Source organism: Rutilus rutilus (genome assembly GCF_951802725.1).
Source record: "Rutilus rutilus genome assembly, chromosome: 10".
Taxonomy (NCBI): Eukaryota; Metazoa; Chordata; class Actinopteri; order Cypriniformes; family Leuciscidae; genus Rutilus; species Rutilus rutilus.
In genome coordinates, this window is record NC_140215.1 from 14,699,047 (window position 1) to 14,724,753 (window position 25,707).

Here is a 25,707-nt window from a genome sequence, read left to right on the forward strand (position 1 = left end):
AATATATTTAAATACATTTATATTTTTAAAAATACATTGTAATATTTATATAATATTTCTATTTTTATTCAAGACTGGAAATATATTTTCTTGCACCCTGAAATACATTTTGTAATTTATTTCGACATTTGAAGGTTAAACCAGAACCATTTTTCATTTTGAAAGCTGCACTGTTCTTTTTAAATGCTTTATTTTGTTAAACTTCCACGACCGCTGTCATAGTGAACAGCAGTCAGAACAAAGTCCCCCAAAATATTTTTGTCCAATGTTGCAGGTGGAAGTATTTCTCTCCACCTCACAAAGACCTCCAGAGCAGCTATGAAGACTAAACAGTACATTAGCATTATGCTAACATAGCCCAGGATTAAGGAACATAAAAGGCAGTAAAGCCTTGGTAAGACGGTCTTCAGCAGTTGGCAGCAGGAGAAATCAATGTCAGAAAGACAAGCAAGGCAAGTCTACTTGAGACACTCTAACAGGAAGAAGAATAGCTGGGCCACACAGAAAGAGAACCTCCTTTTCTTAAAACACTACATTGCACATAGTAGAAACTCAATAAAATACATCCAAAAAGTGTGTATTTCAGCCTCTGATGAATCAATAAATATCATCATAAATGCACAATTAGGGAGAAATTTAAGCAAACTTTTTTAAAAATCTCAGGGATTGGCTGCCATTCAGTGCTTTTCACCTGTCAATTTTGACATTTCTTAATTTTTTGATGCTTTCACTACTTTTCTCCACTCCACAATCCTCTACGGATGTTTCTACTGCAGCCTCTATAGGGAAAGAATTGAAAACACTTATTTCTGCTGAGTATTTTATTTTATTAAATTTTATTTGATGGAATGCTAAAAAGAAGGTTTTCGAAAGTGATGTGAAAGTGTCTTGAGATCACATGCATCTCTGCAAAAAAAAAAAAAAAAAGCAGATGAGTGTGCTTTCTGACACAGCTACATGGCCTGGCTGCAATATTGAGACAAGTGCACGGCATATGAATGCGGATCACCCACTGAAACGCCTACAGCACAAAACATTCCTACACCTTCATGCCCGTCTAAACAAAATAAATCAATCATGTTAAAAACCCACACAGAAACAAGCCATGTCAACACTAGGCCTGATATTAGATGGATCGTAATTTTCTAAGTAGATTTTCATGTTACATCCTTGGCCATTACAACAGAACACAAATACAGTGGTGAGCTTTGATCCCAGCATGGTGAAAAATTTATGAAGAACAAGATGGCTAAGGGATACCAGATCGAGGTATCAGTAGGCAGGACAGAAGGTTCTTGGATGTGCACAAAAATGTGCCGTCACACTTGTCTGCTGCCAAGAGAGAGATGAAGGGCTTCCAAAAAACCTTTAAATCACAAGCTGTAGGAACAAGACACATTTGAGACATTAAATACCTTAACACAATCTGGACGTTAGGTTTTTGCAGTTCAGTAAATTCATGTTCCATTTGTTTATATTCGATGATAAAATGTGTGTGTGTGTGTATATATATATAGTGTCAAACGTTTTGTTTTTACGTGGCCGCATAAATAAAAAAAAAATGTACGCATCCATTTTCTGATTCCCTTTCTTCTATAATATGGGTGGCAGTAAGCGCAAATATATGCATTTAAAATGAGTATTAGGAATGGAAGTGTTTCATATACTTACATACTTTAAAATTTGGGTTTTGGGTCAGACAAAAACAAACAACAAAAAAGGTTATTGGAGATTTTGAGTTGATGAGCAGCCCTCATGCATTCAGTTCCACTTGGTTCCACACAGATAAGACAGGAATTTTAACACACTCAAGCGTGGACTAATTAAAACCCCACACTCTGTGTTGCCAGAACAGGAATCAATATGCTTATTTAATTAATCTATACATCACACAGGCACACACAAGATCAGCCCCAAAACAGCTCACTTGGCTAAAGAAAAGAAAAAAACAGAAAGAGAAAAGACAAACATTCTTGGCTCTCCATTGTGCTTGACGATAACATTGAATGTTTGAAACTGCTAAAAGTTTGTTCCTTGAGGGCTTACAAAGTCAATTACATACAGAAACACGTATACTGTGCACGCTATATCACAAACATGGGCCCTTTTCACTAATTGAATCGAGTTCAATGGCATTAACAAAAGAATCTCATTATCTATCCTTCTCCAAATGCTTTGCCCTCTGGAACTCTTTCACACTTTCAGGCTGCTCAGAAAACTCGGCTCCGTAAAGCAGGTCCCAGGCCTGTGAGAAGTGCTAATTTGTAAACGTGCCTGTGAAAGAGAACAGAAGGTTATTAATAATTCCCTTGACCTTGTTCGAATCAGATATCACAATGAAGGGTAATGTTCAATAATTGATTTACTCAGGCTCAGTTGTCTCTTTAAGAATGATGATTTTTAAACATGTAGACACTTTCGCTATAGTTAAGGAAACGGTCTTATAAAGGGATACTGGCAAAAACTGCTTGAGATTTAAAACCGAATGTGGGCTTACTTTTCTTGAGGCCTGGATTTGATATTCTAATGCGCAGTTTCTGGCAAATTGCACTGAAACCCCTGAAGGGGTCTTGAGGGGGTGTTCTAAATTCTGTCATTTAAAATGCAAAAGGTTTCAGTTATATATAAAGCAACAGAAAACATCGAAAGCCGATGTACTAATAAACTTTAGACAAAACTGCAGCAGTGATTTAGAGTGCATCTCTTCATATGCCTCAGAGAGTTCCTTTGTAAATGATGAGATGCTAATTTGTTACATTTATTTAAAAAGCAATTCAGAAATCGAAGAATTAAAAGAATACAGTTCTTGAAAAGAAAATCATTAAGCAGTTTGGGGGGAAATTAAAATGGTAAATAACAAATTGAGTTCAGACATACAATGTCATGCAGTGAATGTAAATATTTCACATATATTTGAAAAGATTTATACATCACATTAAAATAAAAGTTTTAAAAACCGCATAAAACAAACAAGAAAAGAGTACATTTCTAAACGTTTTAAAGGATATTTCTTCATTCTTGATTCGTCATAGACCCTCCTACATTGGCTTTGATCTCAAACGAGGATCTCGACCACATATTTTCTCTCTCCTCAGCTGAGACTACAGTTCACTCCCCTTTCACTTTCTCAATTCAGTCTTCCCCTCTGTTATCTAACCCTCGTTTCTTTTATTTCTCCTTTTGTTTTTGGCCTCAAAATCCAATTAGGCTTCATCTGAAACACCAGCAGTGTGGGAACTTTATCCATTCATGAGGGGAGATAACTAAACTAATTAAGCCTAGGTTCCTCTCTGAAGCTCGCTTGAATGTGCAAATTAAAAATGAAGACACAGCCTAGATTAGATTAGATAGGCCATGTAAATAAGAGGAGGACGTTATCTTTAAATGCCACTAAATTGTTTTCTGCTCCCTCTCGGCACCCGTTTTTTACACCTCCTCTCACAGACACTTTTAATGACGCCACGGCGCAGGGAGGGAGGGGAGAGAGGGCAGAAACAGTGAGAGATCTGGAAAGCGGGGCCATCTGGGCACACTGGCTGGGTGTTAGTAGTGCCAAACAGGAGTGAATGAAGGTTGGGGTGATTTTCAGCAACATGTGAAGAAACGCTGGCTGTTTGCTCTAATGGCCTCCTCTCCAGCAGAGTAAACACAAACACTAAGCCTGCTGAGTCCTGTTTACTCCAGTTAGCTGCCCTCTCTAGCCCACAGGACCACCCTGTGCTCTCTAACACACCCACACGCTGCAGCCAGGCCCAAATAAGCTTCCTCTTGGGGCTTATGGCGCGTCCAATCAATGGACGGGGGACTGGACAGAATGCTTCTGTTTGAGAGAATGAAAGGTTGATTAGGAGAAGATCCAACATTGTCTAGCACAATGTGTTCATCAGTCAGTATGTTAACATGCACTATACAACATGACACAATGCGCCATTTAATATTTGAAGGATTAAATGCGTGTCAGGCATTACCTCCAATCCACCAATTGTAGTCTGATTAACAGTGCATACATTGCCATTCAAAAGTTTGGGGTTAGAAAGATTTTGTTTTTGAAAGACGTCTCTTATGCTCACCAAGGCTGTCTTTATTTGAACTAACATACAGCAAAAACAGCAATATTGTGAAATATTATTACAATAATAAAAAATGTTTTCTGATTTAATATAGTTTAAAATGTAATTCATTCCTGTGTTGGCGAAGCTGATTTTTCAGCATCATTACTCTAGTCTTCAGTGTGATCCTTCAGAAATATGCTGATTTGGTGCTCAAGAAACATTTCTCATTATAGTCAATGAGGAAAATAGCTTTGCAGCTTAGTATTTTCATGGAAACCATGATCATTTTTTTCAGGATTTTTCGATTAATAGAATATATATATTTTTTGTTGTTGTAACATTACATACGTCTTTACTGTCACTTTTGATCAATTTAATGCATCCTTGCTGAATAAAATAATTTAGACAATCACATTAGCTAAGTCTATTAGTCCAGACTGGTATGAACTGCAAACGACAATTTTAAAAAGACAAATTATTACTTTTAAACCGCATGTAAAAAATCCTTAATGTGAACAGACACACAGGACCAAGTGTGAAGTCAAACTGTGAAAATGTTAATGTGAGCTTTATATCTATTCAAAATCTTTAGAACTACATTATATTCTTGTTTTCCAGCCCCTGTTTGCTAGGAAATTCTGGGAAAATTCTAATTAATTGCTTTAGAAATGTCCCTTTCACACAATCACAACACGTACTGAAAGCAAAGCCTACCAGCAGAGAGCAACTTAATTTGAAGCTTTGATCAAGTAAAATTAAGAGTATGACAACTGACCATGTTTAATATTACATGGGATACGTACTATCACAGTGAAGAGGCCTAAAAAAAACCATTTACAGCTCTCAAGCATGATCAGATGAACACAGAGTAACATGAAGACCCAGTAGGATGTCAAACACGAAAATCGTGCGTTTCAGAGGCGGATGATTGAGTTCAACGGGACTTGATGACAAGATGATTACAGTTATTATGTTGGCACGCAGAAACATTTCTAACAGGAGATTCAATTAAGCAAGCATCAGTACTAGTAAATTTAACCCACAAACGCAGCACTACAGAGCCGTAAAACAGCAGCTGTATTCGTAGGAACGAGCCTCCGAGGTTTCTTTTCTCTCTCACTAGCCTTACAGGCCTCCTTGATAGTCCTCTGCTCATGTCAGCCACTGTCAAACGAGTATCATCAGGATCATCCTGACTGTTTCACTGCAGAGAGAAAGAGAGGAAATGTGAAGGGTGATGTGCCAATGGAAGGGGTGAGGGAAGAGGAAGTTGTAGCATGAGATAGGCAGCAGGGGGAGCAGCTCTTCTATTGATTGGAGGTAGTGATAGAGGAGGCTTCAAACCTGCTGTGGGGCGGCCGGGCGAGACCGGCCAAAACACCCAACTACGGCTTCACTTCAGCGGGCTCTGGAGGGGCCGTCTACACAATCCTCCTCTGTCTCCCCACTGCTCTTATGTGGAAATCATTGGCTTTGTTGCTAAGCAGGGAACAGATGACAGCGGTGTAAATAAACTTCATCCCGTATCGCCGTCTTCTAAATTGACTAATCAAACATATTGCAGTTTTAGTCAAAAATGGATGCTAGAATTGTGAAAAGAAATTCAAAGACAATTAGCCAATATTTTGACAATTCAAAAGCTGTAATGACTAAAATGGATGTGCATGTGAGTGAGATAAAAACTACATTTCACTGTAAGAAATTAAACAGACTCCTCTGACAAGTCTGCAATTGAGTATTGGACAGCATAGCAACGGAGATATAAATGAGACCATCTGACCACGATTGATACCTGACTCATTCAATTCCTGGAAAGATTTATCTGTTTATTTAGTATAAAGTAAAAGTATTTGTCATTTTAAATTGTGAAGTAAAAGGCACCTGAATGGAAGGGGGAAATTGGCAGAAAAGGTAATTTCCTTTCATTAACTCGTCTGCTCTGGTAAGTGCTTGTTAAATTTAGGGTTCACCAGATCACACTGAGGTGTGTGTGTGTTGTGGCCAAAAACATCTGCTAATGAGAGATTCCTGATGGAAAATTGGCTGGCGGACAGAACTAGGCGCAGCTAAAATCTCAAAATTTCTCGGTGGGAAATTTTCTCTTGGCATGTTTAATTCGGTCACTATGGATTTTAAATGTATTTGCATGCATGTGTATGTGTGTGTGTTTGTTCTGCATCTAGGCCTTTCCCATCCCCATTCATTTTTAGCTATGCAAGGGCATTCAGGCGAGGCCACTCAAGTCAGGAAGTGTTAAACTTGCCAAATACAGACAATTAAGAGCTTTTGACACAAAACCGAGAACTGAGAATCTGCAGAGCTGCTATTGAACGAGGTTTAATACTCTTTCATACTTTCAGAATTACACACACATACACATACCGCAGGGTTGTTCACCTCCTCATCTTTGTGTTAGCCTCTAACCCCAATATTTTAACAACAGGAACGCAAGACTTAAATTGGGTGAAACAATTTTTCCACAGCCGCTAACCATATTAAATCACGGCCCCCGGAAGAGGCTTTGCTTTTGCAGCAGCATCATTAGGGCTTTAAATGTTTTCAAAACATCCCTCATTAGCAACGGCCCTTCCACTCCACCCCACCCCCCCACCCCCACACACACACGTACATCCAGAGTTCCTGGATCTCATTTCATGGTAGGTAAGAATTTGCAACAGCGGCGACGTATCAAAAAAGGCCTAATCTGTTATTCCCAGAGCTGACAGCTAACTGACAACACCTAGTCTTTATAAACACACACATCAGTGCCGATGCCCCTGTGACGGAATGACAGACGTGAGATGAGTCATTTGAGGTGGCTGGAAGAATAGACGTGTGTTGGTGTGTGTATGAAACTCTCCTCACCTTGACCAGCCCACGCGCATGGGGGCACGACACTGACCTTGGCATCTTGGCGATTAATTTGCCCCTGATCTTGTCTCCCATGGTTTGAGTAGCATGTGTGTCAGGTCCGATGAAGGTGACACCTTCTGCTGCCTGCCGAGATAATAAAGGCTTTACCTTTACAGCTCAAGCATATCAGGTAGAAGCAGAGCATGTTCACTCGCGTGTAAATATGCGTGTGTGAGTGTAGGTGGGCAAAGAAATTCCACTATATATGCTCATTCCTACCCATTTTCTTCAGAGCAGCTCGTCGTCATACGAACAAAGCTGGAGATATTAGCTTGAAACAGAACGGTGGGTACCGTGGCAGACTTCCGGGCCCATCTAGATCAGAGAACAGTGGTAGTGACGGGAATGGTTAATTACAGCCTGACGCCTCGAAGAGACTCTGAGCTGAGCAGGAAGGCAGGCCGGTGGAAATGTGATCTGCACACTGAAGATGAAACTGTGGAGAGCACAATGTCTGTCTGCTAATTTCTGCTTGGATGATCCTGCACTCGGACATCCCCAATGCATTTCGGAGGTCATACGGACTGAGAGGAAGTTATACTGTAAATATAAAAATTGACATTACAAGATTACCAAATTACCAAATTATGGCCCGGTTTCACAGATAGGGCTTAGATTAAGCCAGGATTAGGCCTTAGTTCGATTAGGGCATTTAAGTAGCTTTTATAAATGTGACTTTACTGGTGTGCATCTTGAGATAAAACAATGGCACTGACATATTTTAAGATATATCAGTGCAAGTTGCTTTCAGTTAAAACAGCTCAAAAATGCATTTTAGTTTGGGACTAGGCTTAAGCCTTGTCTGTGAAACTGGGGGTAAATACAAGGAATATTTATTTATTTGATTTGTTTACTTAACAGGGAATGCAGAATAATATTGCTACAATTTCAAGCAGCCGATGCTATATATAGAGGCTTCTAGCCTTCTAGGCTTATTTGCAGCCCCAGTCCCTGGTGAGGCTTTAAAAAAAAAAGTAAAAATAACAAGAAGCTGAGACTATCTGCAACCATCAATGTTCACAAACCTGGTTTTGTATGAAACTTTTTTTTTTTGCATTTGCATTTGCATTTTCAGTTCAACTGTTCCAAAGCAGTGCACATTTAATTAAAATAAGGACTGCAAATTTAGTTTTTCTCTTCGATACAATGCAATTCTGATTAGTTGCACCTCTTGTAGTGATCCCCTTATTACTCTGTTTGGATATTAATTGGCAAATGATATCCGGCGCAAGATTGTTTATATTAAAAACATTTTAATAAGAGACTAATTTATAACCTTTTCAAAACTAACAAACTATATTTTTGTAAAATATTACAATGATGCCATCTAATTTATTTCTTGTCCAAAAAGTTTAGTGTTTGTTAATAGTCAATTAATACCAGATTATTTTTGTATTGTTGACGACAGGAGTGATTTCAAAACTTACTGTGTTTTATATTATAAAGAAATATTATCCAGAAACTATTGCACACAGTAAGAAATTAATACAGTATATATATTTTTCTATGATGATGATGATTTTTTATTATTGATTTTAAATGAATTATAAATTAATAAATATCATTATTAATATTATTTACACATAATTAATATTATTTTCTATTTTCTATTAGTTACAGTATATATATATATATATATATATATATATACACACACACACACACACATTTTATATTTATATAATTTTTTTACATTCCCAGAGGAACAATTTCTTCTGCCTCCCACAACAGCGCAGACTTTAGCCAACCGTGATGTTGTGACATCTTACAAATTAACCACAATTAAAAGTTCATGCTCTCCAAAATGTCACTCACTTTCCCTTCACAGGTCTCTATTTACTTAAAACAAACCAGAGAGGGGCTGGAGGGGGTGACAGGAGCTGTTCTTCCACTGAAAACAGGTGTTTTACTGCCAATAACTGTGAACAACCACATTGCAGCACACTCTGGCATTTGTGTGTCTGTGTGTGTGTGTGTGTGTGTGTGTGTGTGTAAACTGTGTCCAATACCACTGTTATCATGCCATTGAGGCCCTGCAGAGGTGGATACATGCCCCCTCCCCAACACACAACCTTTACTTTAACTCACTTTTCCCTCATCCCCATTTACTACAGACTCGTAACATAATAAAGGGAACCTGGAGAAGTAATCCTCAGAAATCTGCTTTCCTCTCTCGACTGCTCCTTCAGGCAATACAGCACGAGAAAACACTTCATTTGAATTCTTAAACTGTACAAACTGTGAATGAGCTCCTTTTAGCTGCAAATGTCATTACATCTCCATTTCCAGGGGAGAGCAGTAGGGGAAAAGAGGCTCTCTCACATTCATGACAAACCCTTTTAAATAGGGCACAATGGGGCAAGGGGGCTGATGAACCCCCCACCCTCAAGAGGCAGGGGCCATAATATCAAATGTATTTACCTGGCACTTATGTTGCAAATGGGGTTCTTTGCTCTTACTCCACAAAACAAATACACACTCTCGAGTGGCGCTGACCCTTTTGAGTGCACTTGTATCGCTGTCAGAATTTAAAAGGATGAAAAATGAAAATTTGGTCATAATTTACTGACCACCACGTTGCTCCAAAAATGTATACATTTCTTTCTTCTATAGAACATAAAAGATCTTTTTTTTCTTTCTTTTTTTTTCTTCATATTATGGAAGTCAATGGTTGCCAAAATGTTTGGGTTACCAACATTCTTCAAAACATGTTTATTTTTTTTTTGAAAAAAGAAAGTCATACAGGTTTGAATCAACATGAGGGTGATTAAATGATGACAAATTTTTCATTTGGGGTGAACTAAACCTTTAAACCATGAATTGTGTCATGTTTAAAATAAATGACAAAAGTAGAAACTCTCTGTGATCATGTTTTTTTTTTTTTTTCACTGCTGAAAGTCTTTATTCTTAAGAAACGGTCGGAAAATCCATTCAAGACTGGTGTGTGCTTGTCACAATGACATGTGAGGTGTCCGTCCATATTCACAAACAGCAGTGAGAAACATTAAACATGACATGAGAGAAATCTTGACAATCCTAAAAGCCGCAAAACACAAGCACAACATCTTGCGGGAAACCAGCCAAACCAAACATGGCATATGGCAGCCATTAAAGTGATCCGGCATCAGAGCCGACTTCAGCCATTAAAAAAGCCACACACAGTATTTCTGCTTGATCATGTCACTTTAGCAGATCTAATTGGCTACGTTCTGTCCATGTTTCACAGCAACAGTAAACCACACTTCCCAGCCGGTCCCTTTCATCTCAGCAGAATTACATTAGCGCAGCTGTGTTCGACAGAGGCCGCAACACATCACGACAGCTAAGAACACTCGGAATGATTAGAAAAGCAATAAATCCCAGCTTTCACGAGCTGTGCATTAGCACGTTATGATATTTAAAATCACAGCCTCATCACTGTCAGCCGTCAGATGGCATTTGAACGCAAGTCTAGGTATTTTGAAAATTATGAAATGTGAAATTTGAGGTTCAGGTTTTCAGCCCATTTTCTGAGCTACGTTGTGAATTAGCACATGCTAGCAGGCAGTCAGGGGCTGAGACGATTAGCGATGCATTGATATTCCCTGAGTGTACGTCCATTCACGACTTCACTCTGTTCACCCTGGTAGCGATCGGATCAAAGGAAACTTTCCTCGAAGCACATCTGATCAAACTCCGCCGTGCTTCAATCATACACAGCCACATTTGTATTCCAACAGTCATTCTACTCAAAGATGCTATTTACAATACTATACTTGTAAACCAGCACAACTGTAGGACTTAAATGTATTTAAAATCACAAGTTCTATATATATATTGAGTCGTTTCTAGATGGAAATCGCCAAATAGCCAGTCATTCAGTGAATCTGAATAGGGCAACACACACACACACACACTCACACATGTTTGACTACCACTGAGCCTGGCACAAAAAAGGAGAAAAAAATGGCAAAGATTAACTTATTGAGGTCTCCATTGCCATAGCAACACAGAATAGTTTTGATGCGTCTCCCTTCACAGTCAATGAGGTTTGAACGTCTCACGGAGCAGATAGCTTTTCCGTGGCTTGTTACTAAGGGGGCTATTTAATGCAGATACTGCTGTGCGTCTGAGCACAGATGGCTGAATACTCGAGCATGGCCACTTTGAAGAGAGCTCCCGTCCACATTTTCAGGGGGCCGCTTTGCAACATTGATCTGAAAGGGGGGAATGGTTGTTAATAATGAATAAATCAACAATGGGGAGAATAGCCCAGGCAGAAGCAGTTAAAATGGAATAGCGTATGACTCTGGAGTGATGCAGAGGATTAAAACATGATGGTTGTCATCGCTCGCTGTACGATCGGGCCGTAGTGATATGACACACCAGAATCAAGTAAATATGGGTTTGGGAGAGATTCTAATCAGGCGGACGTCATCTTAATTGAGCTGTCTGTCAAACTGAATACTGTTGTTCTGTTTTTTGTCACGGCATATTACTGTATTACTCATGCTCGTACTGGACAGCGTAACGGCTTCGTTTAGTCGCTCTGGCGTGGAGGAACACGCTGTGGGTTTGGCCCATTCAAAATAGTGCTCGCTAGCTGTCATGGAATCGTAGTTGAATATTTTATTTCCTCTTTTTGTGGTTTATTTTTGAATATTGTACGAGCAGGGAGAAATATAAGAGAACAAAAATCTCCCTCACATTTTTTGAGTAAACAACGTGCTCATTAACATGCTAATTTTCTCACCAGGAATATGAAAAGTTGTGCAAAATACACTCCATTTGCAAAAACACTTCCGTCCTCACAAAAGAATTTAATTACGCCGTAGGACACAAGCCATTCAGTGCGCACCGGCAGCACTGAGACAAAACAGACACACACCAAGCATATATCCAAAACATAGCAAACACCTGCCCTCACTGAAAATCCCCACACCTGTGAATGTTGCTGTGTGAACATCCATGTTTGACACGTTTTCCGCGGTTGTTCATACACGCACCTGAAGATATTGTTGACCCTGTGGCAGTGCCGCCACCCCTTTCCCGTCGCTCGGGCCTATCCCCCCGACTCTGAAGGACGTGTCCGACAGGTGAGTGTAAACAATTCATCACTACTGTGACACCTCCACATCTGCCAGGCACAACAGGGCCAGGGAAGCTGTCAGTCACCTCAGCCAGCCTGACTCCCCTCAGCCTCGCTGGAGCAGGACCACTATTACAAGCAGATGTTTCCTTTTATGAAAGCCGCATGCAAGACTTTCAGACCCCTTGGAGACCTATAGGAGATCATAATAAATATCATTATTGCATAGATTTACCAAATATCTACACAAATATAAAGTAACACATTATAATACATAATATGTTTTGCTTGAATATACCGTTTCTTTTTTTTCTGTATATAAAGGGACCATAAATTCAAGAAGCACAAGCTATCAAATATATGCAATAATAATAATTGTAATTGTTATTGTAATTATTATGATGTCATTTCTTAGGTACAGTTGTTTAGATTCTATAGCATTAATAAAATAAATACAATCAACAAACATACATTTGTCCTATTGTATTTATTTGATTAATATTACAGTATTTGTTTAGCTAAACTATACCTACATAATCATATTCTAAAAATATTGAAATAATAATAAGTGAAACTCATCAAGTAACATCTAGTTTGTCTATAACTTTAGTAGGTCAGTCGGCGGCTGAATGTATTCTATCTCTGAAAGACATCGACCTCTGCTTGATATGAAAAGCTCTTAATTACAAGTGTCACTTTGTGATGGCCACCATTGTCTAAATACACATAGAGGCCTGAAGGAAAAAGCACCTACAGTGCTGGAACTGTGGCAGGGTAGTATTTTCATACGAATGAGGCTGACTAACAGGTGATGAGTGTCAGACCCACAAGTGGCCCATTGTCACACAGAACAAGGACAATATGAAGCTGAGTTGTTCCATGCCCTCTCCAGCAGGGGCTGGGATCATGTGCGACCACAGCCATCCATCACCCAGGCTTTAACAATAACGCAGAGCTATGTCTCCCCATGTACATGTACTGACCCCCAAACCCCCTTAAATACACAATGATATAGTAAGCAAACTAATACAATTACAGGACATTCCAGATACACACCCTCCGTCGTACGCCAACCTCATAATGCACCTTATTGTTACTTACTGTGGCTTTTTTTTTTATCAATTTTGATGTAAATCAACCCCACATGGTGGTACAACTCAAACTAGATCACGTACTTAAGTACTATACGACAGATTAACAAAACCATTGGCATCAAGGTCTTACAGGTTGAGAAACTCAAGAGCAAATACTCACAGGGGACTCAATAACAATGCTGGGGTCCTGGTGGGCCACAAAGCCCATCGAGGCCTTTTGTTTCCAGAGGAGGGCTTGCATGACAATTACAGACTGACAAGCAGAGCAGGGGGCCAGAGGAACCTGGGACAAGGCCGTATTGTTCCTCTCCCTGTGCACAAGGTGCACCTCCTTCTTACCGACAGGAAACAGAGAGCCGACTAAGAATAATCTGGGCAGGCCAGAGGGTTTTCAAACCAAATTACAACTAAAAAAGGCCTTCATTTAACAGTAGAGCTTACCTGTTTTGGTTTGGGGTGGAGAGTGGAGGAAGGAGAGAATGAGGCAGGGAGTAAGGGAGAAAGAGACAAAAAAGATAGAGAAAGCCACTGTGTGAATTAACCCGCCATTTTCCTACTCTTTAAAAGGTAATAATTATGGAAGCAGCTGGAAACTTTTGCGGCTAGAATGAAAAGCTAAAAGCATAGCGCCCATTTGATTTTTGTTTGTTCTGCCTTGAATAGCCATTGGCTGGCCAGCAGAGGGGTTTCATGGTTGCAGGGGGACTGCTCTTCTTTAAGGCTTTTTTTTTTCATGCCTCAATTTTTTTTCTTATCTAACACATACAAATTGAAGCAAAAGGAAAGACATGTAAATGTTGTGACATACAGAGGGGACTGCGAGTAAACAGAGGTAGGTGAAAATTGGGCAGGGTGGGGTAAAATCCCCTCAGGTAACAGAGGCAAAGATACCCCTCCCCTTTTTTGGAGATTCGCCCCCTTTTCAACAAGCTCGTCAAAATAGCGAATGCGCATACGAAAAGCTGGCATAGATGGTGAGTGTCTGATTATTAACATAAAAGCCAGATATAACAAGTTAACAACCATGGCCAGGAAACACAAAAGAGCCTCTATTAACTGGATGTTTACAGTTATTTACTGCTACAGAGAGTCCTTTCCTCCTGCTTTTCTCTGGACAATAGATGAAAATGGCCTTTTTAACATATGTCAAGAGCAGTGGTGAGGATTTCCACAACTAAACTGCTGAGGGCTTGACCTGAGTCCAGGTTCCCTTTAGACTGCTGGGAGGTTGGACAGCATACTTGGTTAAGATGTGAGAAGCCAGACCAAATTAACCTAGAAGTCGGGCCATCGGCCAAAGACTGCAGCTGCAGACAACAGGTGTCTCCATCAGGGTTGTGTACAATTCAGAACTAAATTGAGAATGGCTTTTAAAGTCAATATCTGAATTTGAATTGAGCTAGCAAATAGGATGTAGAATTAAATATAGAATTAGAAAGTATAATTATAATAAATTGATAGATAGATAGATAGATAGATAGATAGATAGATAGGATTAGTTTCAAAGCTGCACTTGACAGAACAATCTATGCATTCACCAAGAAAGTATACCCATGCATTAAATATAAAAAAAATCAACAGTTAGTGTATCAGACTCAATATCATGATATTTTGTGGCAGACAAAAATCTGGCAGTCGTTTGTAACTGCTAGGCCTTTAGGAAAAATCCTTTCATTATATGAATAACTTTTTAAGCCGGTGATTTTCCATATTGAAATACTTTCCATTGTACTCACAGTTTGACAAACTCCAGTTTCAAAAGCTGTGCTTGCCTCATTTCATACAATGTTTGCCACAATGCTAATCTCACTTGTTGAACTAGGAAGCAAAAACAGAGCCAAGTATTCTAACATTTATGTCATTTTACACTCCAAAAAAAGTATTTGATCCAAATGAGAGTGCTTGGCCTCGGGGAGTTTTTTTTATTTTTTTATCTGAACTAAAAACTAGTGATGTTACATATGACACTGAAGCTTCGATGCGCGTATCACATAAGCGACACAATTTCTAGTGAAGCCCCGTATCGAGGCGTGTGTCGGTTTACTAGAGTCACGTGACCGATGACAAACGAAGCCTCACTTTCTGTCCAGTCACGTGCGTGTTTCGCTTCGGGTGTCATAAGGCTCGAACTTCAGATCGTATTTAACGAGTCATTGTTGCCTCAGTCTGGTTGATATTTTCAATTATTGATATTGACATTTAATAACAGATGATCCTATCAGACAATGTCCTTATTCATTGTGTGTGTGTGTGTGTGGAAAGAAAGAGAGAGAGAGAGAGAGAGAGAGAGAGAGAGAGAGAGAGAGAGAGAGAGAGAGAGAGTAGGCCTACATTAAATTTTATTGAATCATAAGCTTATAAGCTATTATATTTTATTGTCACACTTTAATGGGAAAATGATTTTTTTTTTAATGAACAAATCAAACACAAACATGTAAGGCTTTTATTTGTACACATAACATTGAAACTATGGAGTGTGTTGTGGTTGCTTCATCTGCCAGAGCTTCTAAAACAGGCTTCTGGCTGCTTTATTTTAAATAAGCGCCAGATGGCGCTGTTCTCAGCGCTGTTCTCGACACTCTCGAAGCTTTGAATCTTTTCCCGGAACAGTCAGGGGAAAGCCTCAGTGATTCATGAGGCTTCATTTCCCCATCCCTACTAAAAACTAACGATTTCCGATTCCTGAAAGAATCAAGGCTTGTTCGACTTGAACCGGGGCTGCACAGACCGATCGGTAAATGACATCAAAGTACCGCGAGAACGATTAGAGAGCAGACAGCTCCGTATGCTTTTGAATCGCTCTCGCGGTACTTTGATATCATAAATTGATCGGTCTGTGCAGCGCAGATTCAAGTCGAACAAGCTTTCACTCTTTTGAGTCGAATTGGAATAGCATAACGATCTGAATCGGTTCGCGATTCAGTCTGAGAAATTCATACAGTTACTCTCTGAAATCTTTGGAGTGCTTTCTCACTTCGTATTACCGCGATACTTTTGGAAACAAAGAGATGGCAGGATTAACTATTTACCTACAATTATTTAGCCTACCTTATATAATTGGCTAGTTGCACGTTGCCGCCATGTTTGATTTCCGATCAACGAGTGTGCTGAGACACTTCCGGTTTCGGTTTCGCTATATCACTTAAAATAGCCTTCTACTAAGATCCATATTACTATCACACGAGCCAATGGCAATTAATGCGGATGCTGCATAGGCTATAGTCAGATTAATGAATGAAATACAACTGTTCATGGACAGAAGATTGTTTTGGACTCATGCTGCAGCATAGGCAATTACAATTATGCCTACTGTAAATATAGTTAGCATTCACACGTTTGTCCTGTGATAGGCTAAATGTATCTCTATAAATACTATTTTCTAAATTCTGTGCATATATTTTATACTTACATCAATTGCTCAATCAATATCATCACATATTTTACATTTTTAACTGTAGTTACCACAAACAATTTAATATAGCTAAGTTTGTGTATTTTACACGTAGTAAAATACTGTTTGTGCTGCTTATAAACACCAGACAGATATGATTTATGAAACAGATGCTCTTTACTCATCTCACTTGCACAAAATAAATGCAGCAATAGAAAGCATAGAAAGGCACAGGTGAAATACGCTGAAAATTATAAGCATTTAAAAATTTGGTCGGGTTGAAGTCATCCCTCCGGATCTTCTGCATCCACTCAGTCCGTACCGCAGCGTCAACGGGGAATGCATGAATGCTGACTTCTTTGTTGTAACATGACGAAACGGTACATAACGGAAGTGCTGAGGCTGTCACCCTCTGAAAGGCAAGTCGCTTCTCTTGAATCCTAAAAACACTCCTTGTGAAAAATTATCTCTCTGGTAATGGAACTCGGTCGCTGTTGTGTCTCGCTCTCGCTGTCCGATCACCGGAAGTTTTCACCGGAAGTACTGGCCCACACACTCTTGTGCACTCCGTGCATCCTGTCAGCGACGAAGAAGGTTCGATACTTCTACGTGCAGCTTGTTAACCCCTGTGCTGCAGGTAAGGCTACATTTTCCTACCACAGAGTATAGTAGGCCTATACCAAAACACTAAACACCATTACCATGTTTGGGGTTGCCTGCACTCTTTTTGATAAGTTGTAACTTTGTTTATTATCCGTAAAAAAAAAAAAAAAAAAACTATAGCCTAGGAGTGTGGATTAGAACCCAGAACCTCTGACACGCTTGGAAAAAGTTCTGCCACTGACCATTAAATACACACTTAAAATTGTCGGATCTATTTTTTTATTCATGTGAAAATTCTCAGCACTAACAACATAAATTAGACCCCATTAAACGACAAATTAAACTCAATGTACATTAAACGACAAATTAAACCCAATGAACTATTTAAATTGATTGCTGGACATCGTAATGTTATTGTACATACATCTGATTTATGATTTAGCATTGTGTTAGCAACACTTGTTTATTAAACATTTTTATTTATTTACATTAGTAAGTTACAGGACATCGTCTTTCAAAACATGACCTGCGCAAAAGAGAAAAAAAAAAATTTATGCATCATTGTACCCAGCACTTCTGAAAATGCACTTCCGAATGCGTCTCTGTCCCCAGCACATTTCAAACCAGACTGACTCCCATGGACACAGCCATCTGATCTTCTAACCATATACATATTGGGAACTATATTCTCAGAAGGCGAAGCACTGCTACTTGAGTGATTTGCTCGCAGCACCTGAGAATCCCTGTGGTGAGGAGCGGAGAGTTCACTCAGAGTTGGAGTAAATCACTCCGCAGAAGTAGCTGTGCTTCGCCTTCTGAGAATATAGTTCCCAGTATGTATACGGTTAGAAGATGGCTGTGTCTCATGTGACCTTGTTATTTGCACACGCTGTGACTATACAAATCGTTGGCGTCATTTTTTCACTTATTGCAGTATGCTAGCTGGAGCCGTTTACCTCCAGTCTTTGTGCTAAGCTAGGCTAGCAGTGGGTGCGTCAGACAGAGTTACGGCACACACGGAGATGAAAAGGGTATGTATGGACTTATCTAACTCTGGGGGATACGGTGAATAAGCTAAAGTCCCAAAAAGTCGGTGTCTTCCTTTAAGTATAAAGCACAACTTATGCAAGTAATGCGACGGACTGCTGATATTTACTTCGCCATGATGCACTATGCCACTTCTGACGTCATAAATTTCGTAAATTGCGCATTGGGGCAAGTACACTGCGTATGGCCATTTGGCCGGAAGCTAGAATTTGACTTTGTGACGTGTACATTTTTTTTTTTTTTCTTACACAAACTCATCGTTTTGGTTCAGATGACCTTTATTAACCCACAGGAGCCATTTGGAGTTCGTTTACGATGGATGGATGCACGTTTTTGAGCTTCAATCTGTTGGTTGCAATCTACTGCCATTATAAAACTTGGAAGAGCCAGAATATTTTTTGATATAACTCCCATTCGCCTGAAAGAAGAAAGTCATAGTCATATACACCTAGGATGGCTTGAGGGTGAGTAAATCATGGGCTAATTTTCATTTTAAAGTGAACTAATCCTTTAATGTGCATGTAGGATTTTCCAAATTTTGTGGTCAGACCTTTTTTTTTAACTCGATGGTTGATTGATTGATATCTGTGATGTTTGCTATATTTAAGTCAACATAAAATGGAAGTTGCAAAGGTCTTTTCTTCACTATTGTGATGTGTATCTGAGTGAAATGGCTTTTCAAACAAAACAAAATGTAGGGCAGGCCTCAGGACTTTATTTTGTCCATCAGGAATTAATTGTATTGTTGTCAGCCATTTGGATTGTTGTGGTTTGCTATTGCTGTGATCTCATGTGATTGACAGTTTGTCTTTCTCTCGTGTCGAAAAACACATGACTAGAGGAAGGGGGTGATATGTTAATTCCATAGTGTTTTCAATAGGAAAATACAAGCTTAAAATGTGGTTTGAGTTTCAGATAACAAATGTTTTGGACCCCATTTACACCTGTATTTAGAGCTGACCACTTGAGATTGTATCACCCAAAACGGATGATAATACAATATGTAAATGGACCTAAACCACTAGTTTTTTGTTCCCAACCTGTTAACCAACAGTTGAAGGCAAACCTTGGACAGCCTTACCACCATAATAGTGCTTGTGGTTTGAACAACACAGCATGTACTCCATTAGGAAAAGATTTGCCTCTTGTTAGTAGGAATGTTTAGCAAGCAAGTGACCTTGTATTTGACTAGGACTATTGTCATTGCAATTGTCTTATGATTGGCGTTACCAGTCAGGCCATTGACTTCATTAACACACGAATTGATCAGCCATTTTCGTTTTGTAAGTGCAGTTTATTGGGTATAGCCACAGCTAAATGTTAAATAGAATGACTCATGGGAAAGCATACAAATAGAGCCTCTACTCCTTTGCTACTCCACATCTTCAGGTCATCGGATGAAAGAAGCACCGGTGAGCTCTGAGATAAAAGATAAAGATGACAGAGCTCTTTAGTGCCCTGTTAAAAAGAAAAGAGAACAAGACGCCACTCATCCTCACCAGGCCAGCTTCATTTGCTTAATGGCACACAGCTTGACTAGGACCAGCTCCCCTAATAATGCTCTAACAGTGCAACAAGGCGAGAACTAAGATATGGAAAAATTGAAATTCATATAGGCAGGCTGAAAGCATCTCAGCATTGATCTAGCCTCAGCATGGGTAAAAAGCTGTGCTCCTTTAATCAGGGCAGGCCAGGAGCCTTTGGCTGCACAGAGGTCCCTCTCAAGATAAGCTTGTCCTACTGTACAGCTAGCTGAGATGAGGAAGAGAGAGAGTGAAGCCTGGGGGCCTGAGCAGAGAGGAGAACCAGGACTGAATCTCAAATCAACTCATTATTCCCTACCTGCTGCACCTTTGTCGTGCATGGAGTGTGCATCTGTATTCAAGCACCATTGCAGGACCACAGTTACTTTTTTTTGTTTTTTTTTCTAACCAGGGAACAAATGTGATGTTCCTTTTGTTTTGGGCTAAAGGCATGGCACTAATATTATTTTTGTTGTTTAAAAATGAATTTTCCATGTATACTTGAATACACCTCTTCTAAGATTTAGATTATTATATATTTTCTTTTTGTTAATTTTAATATTTTTTGGTGCAAGTCAAAATGTCAAGGTTATACAACTTTTCTGATATAATAATGAAAAAAAAAAAATATATATAAATAATAGGTTCTGGTTGTATAATGTCATGTTGTGTGACTCCCCAATAACTTGAGGGAAGAAAACTATATTTATGAATTGATGGTATACATTTTGCAATTTACATTACACATGACATTTTCTTAAACTAATGATTAAAATGACATTTTAAAGTCATTAAATAATTTTTTTCTTAACTTATGAAAATGTAATGTAATTTTTTTATATTTTTTTATTTTATGTCATTGACCCTTGTGCCCTTTTGACCAATTTTCTATTAGTTTGGACGAATTGTTCTTTCTTTCCTCCTTTTGACCCTTCCTATTTCTTTTTTCTCCTCTGCATGTGTGCAAATGAAGTTTTCAACCTGGCAATCACACCTTTAATTAAATTAAAACAAAAGGTGCTAAGGCTGTTGATTGTCATGGCAGAGGACGAAGGAGGGGAGGAGAGGGTTGCAGAATGCAATGAATATCAATGTGTGATGAATGACTGGGCTCCCCCAGCTGTCATCTAAAATAAATGAACGTGAATATTCAACTCTTTCCCCTCCACTTAGCTTCCATTTAGCTCTGATGACATTTCATTAGCTTGTCCCATGGTGCTGTGAAACGATAAGTGATCCGCGGAAAGCTGTTTCGCCTTCATGTTTATTCTAAAACAATACTGATTCCGTTCTGCCACGCATTTCCTTTTCTTTCTTAGTTTTGGCGTACGTCCTCACGACCAGCACAGATCAAAGTTTGTGTCATTTTGCTGAGTGTTTTAATTTGTATCGAATTGATTAGCAGAACAGACCTGTTCCTCTGGGACAGAGGGTTTTGCGTTCACTCATTGCAACAGTACTTTGTAATATGTGTAATATTTTGGCATCCAGAGTTTCACTACACATGGGAAAAAGAGATTTTAGCCAAGCTTTAATTGAAATCATACAAATCCGTGCAGTGCTAGAAAACATTGTTGGACTAGCGTCAGGACTTCAGACTGTGACAAAAATAGCTGTAAATATGACAAAAAAAATAAATCTGCAACAGTAATTGAAAAGTCACTTTGAATGATTCTTGTAAAGCTGTCAGTCAAGAAGATTCTCAAACTCACTTTGAATCAGACACACTGAGTCAGGGAATCATTCAGAGCCATTACTAAGTTAACAACTTCACTACAAGCAAGGAGTTGTATATATTAGAGCTGTCAAGCAATTCATTTTTTCTTTTTTTTACCTAATCAACTACATGATGTGCCGATTAATTAATTAATTAATTGCAAATTAATCACACATCAAATTTGGCTGAGAAATTATCCCCAAAAGATAATTCTAAAGTCATTATTGCGTTTAATGAAAAGTATAAAAAGTAGTTTTAGAAAGAAATATTTGATTTGATTCAACATAGAATTTATTACACATAAATGTTTAGGCTACAACGGCCTTGATTTCATTTATCTATTTTTTCACAAGCTGCGTCTGAATTGTTATTTAAATATATTTACAGACCAGAGATGGTTTGGTTACCAACATTATTCAAAATATCATCTTATGTTCCGCAAAAGAAAAAAAAAAAGTCATACAGGTTTGAAATGACATGAGGGTGAGTAAATGTAAATAAACAGAATTTAAATTTTTGGGCAAACTATCCCCAAAATATGTTTATTTTTTAATTTTTTATAAAGTGATACTTTAAATAAGAAACTAAAACTGCCAGTAGGTGTCAGAAAATGTCTAAATGAGTAAGTCATTGAGTCATTCATTCGTTCGATTCGTTCAAACGGCTGATTCATTCAGGAATTAAGTAAATGGCTCTCTTTATGAATGACCATTAAATAATTGGTTTACCGATTGATTTGCACATTCTGAATTCATTCATTCATTTGCGGATTCATTCAGAAATGTGTTGCTCGGAGACGCACAACAGTTCTGCTCTGGCTTTACAGGTAATATTTCTGTTGGCAAAATTTAGACCATAACAAAACAGTAAATACTGTGCCTAAAATAGGCTATAACACAATATTAACTTTGTATTTATTGACCTGTTGTGTAACATCAATATCCCATTTGTACTGGCTAAAAGAAGGTCTGTGGTTAACACAAGTTAACGTTTTATTCTACGGCATAAATATATCAGTATTACCCCACTCGTGATTTTTTTTTAAAGCTGTTATGTGTCTTGAAAAGGTGGTTTCTGACAAGTGGCTAAATGGGGCTACAGAGGCAGTCGTGGAGATTAAACGTCATCATTACGTACAGGTAAACTCCACTTTTACAACCTTGTTATGCTTATGATTGTACTCTTATATATTCTAACTCAACCTTTCTGGAAAAATGTTTTTTAGATAAAAACAGAGTTTTTGGAAGCTTAGGAAATTCACGTACAATGAAGTTGTGGAACTCGTGTAGTTCGTTTATAGACATCCTTTAGCTTTTTACTTCTGGCGACTGTGGCGATTTGTGAAAATCATCTTGATGGACAAAACGTGTTAAAGTATCATAAACTTTTGTTGATCACAGAGCTTGTTTTTTGCAATAATCCCAAAGCCTGTGGAAAAATCCTAGTTGAGGGAACCAGTGTGATGCTAACTGCCGGTTGTAGGCCTATATATATATATTATTTGGAAGTAAGACTGTAAAGTGTGTGACACTATTTTTTTTGTTTTTAGTCTGGCAAATGTAGACATCTATCTTTTGCAGATGCAAGGTACGCTTGAAAGAGCAGCAAACTGTCTTCTTTCTCTCTTCATTTGCTTTCACCTGCTCTTAGCCTATCCGCTCCACCACACCAATGTCAACACATCCTCTTCATGTCAAGACAGATTGGTGCATTATCCCGATGCTAAGCCTTGCATTTCAATCATTGCTTTCCCATTCCTGCGCCACGTATTGATTTTGATAAAAACAACTTGCTAATCCAAATAAACAACATCTCAGTGAGGCATTCAAGCTAACAGAAATATTAGCACAGCATGATCCCTTGGCTGGGCTAGCCCAGGGTCTACCAGAGCTCCTGACCTGGCAGGGGGTTGCAGTGGTGGGTGGGGGCAGTTGTGTGTGTGTGAGGGGGATGCTTTTGCATGAACATCAAACCAGCAGTAGTGGCAGATTCCACTTCATTAATGTACTATAATTTAGTGACTGTCAAATTTGCACATACATTTCTTGGCAGATTTTTATTTTAAGCTGTAAATTGAATTCACTGCCTCCCGAATTAAACGGATAGTTCATCCAAAAAGGAAAATTCTGTCATTGTATTACTCACCCTCTTGTCGAGACTATTTTCTCTGTTGAACACAAATGTGGATATTCTACTCTAAAAAATGCTGGGTTGTTTTAACCCAATGTTGGGTCAAATATGGACTAACCCAACGTTGGGTTAAAAATGCAATTAAAAAATGGACAAACCCAGCCGTTGGGTTACATTTTTAATGTAACCAATGCAATTTGTCCATTTTTTAATTGCATTTTTGTCCATTTTTAAACTGCATTTTGTAACCCAACGTTGGGTTAGTCCATATTTGACCCAACATTGGGTTAAAACAACCCAGCATGAGCCCATATGAATGTCAATGCAACATTGCTAAAACAACATTGAACTATTGATTTTCATCGTATGGACAAAAAAAAATATTATACTGTGACATTTTTCTAAATATCTTTTATGTGCTTCACAGAAGAATGAAAGTAATACAGGTTTGAAACAACATGTGGTTGAGAAAATGATGATAGAATGTTTAATCTGTCAACTGTCCCTTTAAATTCGTGCTCTGAATGAGTTGCACCGAAACTAGCCTGACTTGGCCTCTCATTGCCATCTAAAAACAACATTAATCAACTGTGATAGGCCTACATGACCCTCAAACTCGCCTTACTGCTAGATTTACCTCAGACAAATTCAAGTGATGTTAATTTTAAGTTTAGGCTTCTCCCACCTCCTCCCACAGGCCCTTAGCTGCCCCAGTGACCCCTGGGCTAGTTCCACTCACTGCTGCAGGGGAGCGTGTCAGCTTGGGGGCCATCTCGATCACCCCAGCATGCCATGGGGCAGGCAAGGCTCTGCACAGCATGGGAAAGAGAGCGTCCGTGCCGGTTTTAAGGTCATGCTAATTGCCACACTCCTCTGTCGTGCCGTCACTTAGCGGCGGAGGCTGCATTCAGAGTATGGTGCAGGTGTTGGGTGCCCTTTAAACCTTTAATTAAATATCACTGTAAAAGGTTAATGCAGAAAGCCAGGTATTACAGCCTGCAATGAGCGTGCAACCGTAAAACTCTATTCAAGTCTGTTAGCGTGTGAAGGATTGACCTGACGCTTATTTTATCAAATGAAACGGCAAGACGAGTCAGAATAACACAACTATTTTGTGACGTCTAACAGCATTCTTTTAATCTAATGAGAAAAACCCCTGTTTGAATAAACTGTTGCCTGCACAATTAGATATAATATTCCAGCATAAACGTGTGAACTGGACCATCTGTATGATTTAGATCAAATATTTTTGCTGCTATATAAAGAACAATTGTCACCTTTTGATAATCTAATCAGGATTTTGTGTGACCTTTGATAATGAGATCCATCTGCCAGTGGCTTACAATAATGCAAGCGAGGAAAAAAAAGAAAATACAAATGCAATACAACTTCTTTCACTAGGCTGAATTCTCACCAATTTAGTACATAATTAAAACGTGACAGAAAATAATGCCAAACAATTACGAATTACTAAACCTTCACAAGGACCATAAATTGCAGACTAAGTAAAGAGAGAAACGAGACAAAACCACTGTATGTGAATGAGGAATGATTTGGAAATGTGGCCAACAATTCTTAAATTTTTAGATTCCACCCAGCCACAAATCAATAGACTCAATGTTGCACACTGTGGAAATATTTGGATATATTAGGAAAATATGTCTCTGCCCGAATTCTGAGCTGTGATATGAGACTTTATAAATATTTGCAGAGGAAATTTTACAGTGTCTGTTATTCAGCCTTTTGAGGAGAGCACAGCTGTGATGGAAGAGCATGTATGATTGGTATGACATTAGGTTCCAACACACAATTAACGTAAATAACCCTAATTAACAGCTTTTTTCTGAGATATGGAAATGCTGCCAAAAAAAATATCTACCGTACCTGGATCCTGTTGTCAAATCCACTCGATAAACCTCAAAAAAAAATTCTATAAATTTAAATTAATTAAAGGGATAGTTCATCAAAATATTAAAATTCTGTTGTTTTTTTTTGTCACCCATATTGTCTCAAACTTTAAGGACTTATAAAAGATATTTTGAAATATTATGACATTTATTTTGTCCATCCAATGAAAGTCAATGGAGTCAAATGTTGATTCTGACTTTATACCATTCTTCAAAATATTTTAATTTGTCACACGGCATTGAATGTAAGTAAAGTATTTTC

General features: G+C 38.6%; 1 long non-coding RNA gene across 4 annotated transcripts in view; it reads right to left on the reverse strand.

The window, feature by feature from the left end:
- Positions 1 to 705: 705 nt before the first annotated feature.
- LOC311298359 overlaps positions 706 to 25,707 on the reverse strand; it is a 46,421-nt gene continuing 21,419 nt past the window's right edge. The window contains exons 2-5 of one of the 4 annotated variants that reach the window (XR_014628945.1): positions 7,185 to 7,505; positions 6,918 to 7,049; positions 1,672 to 5,531; positions 706 to 1,380 (exon numbers count right to left, since the gene is read on the reverse strand). This is a non-coding gene — a long non-coding RNA (uncharacterized lncRNA). Of the gene's footprint in view, positions 1,381 to 1,547; positions 5,532 to 6,917; positions 7,050 to 7,184; positions 7,506 to 25,707 lie in introns of those variants that run through there. The other 3 variants (XR_014628947.1, XR_014628946.1, XR_014628948.1) reach the window with 3 other exon arrangements.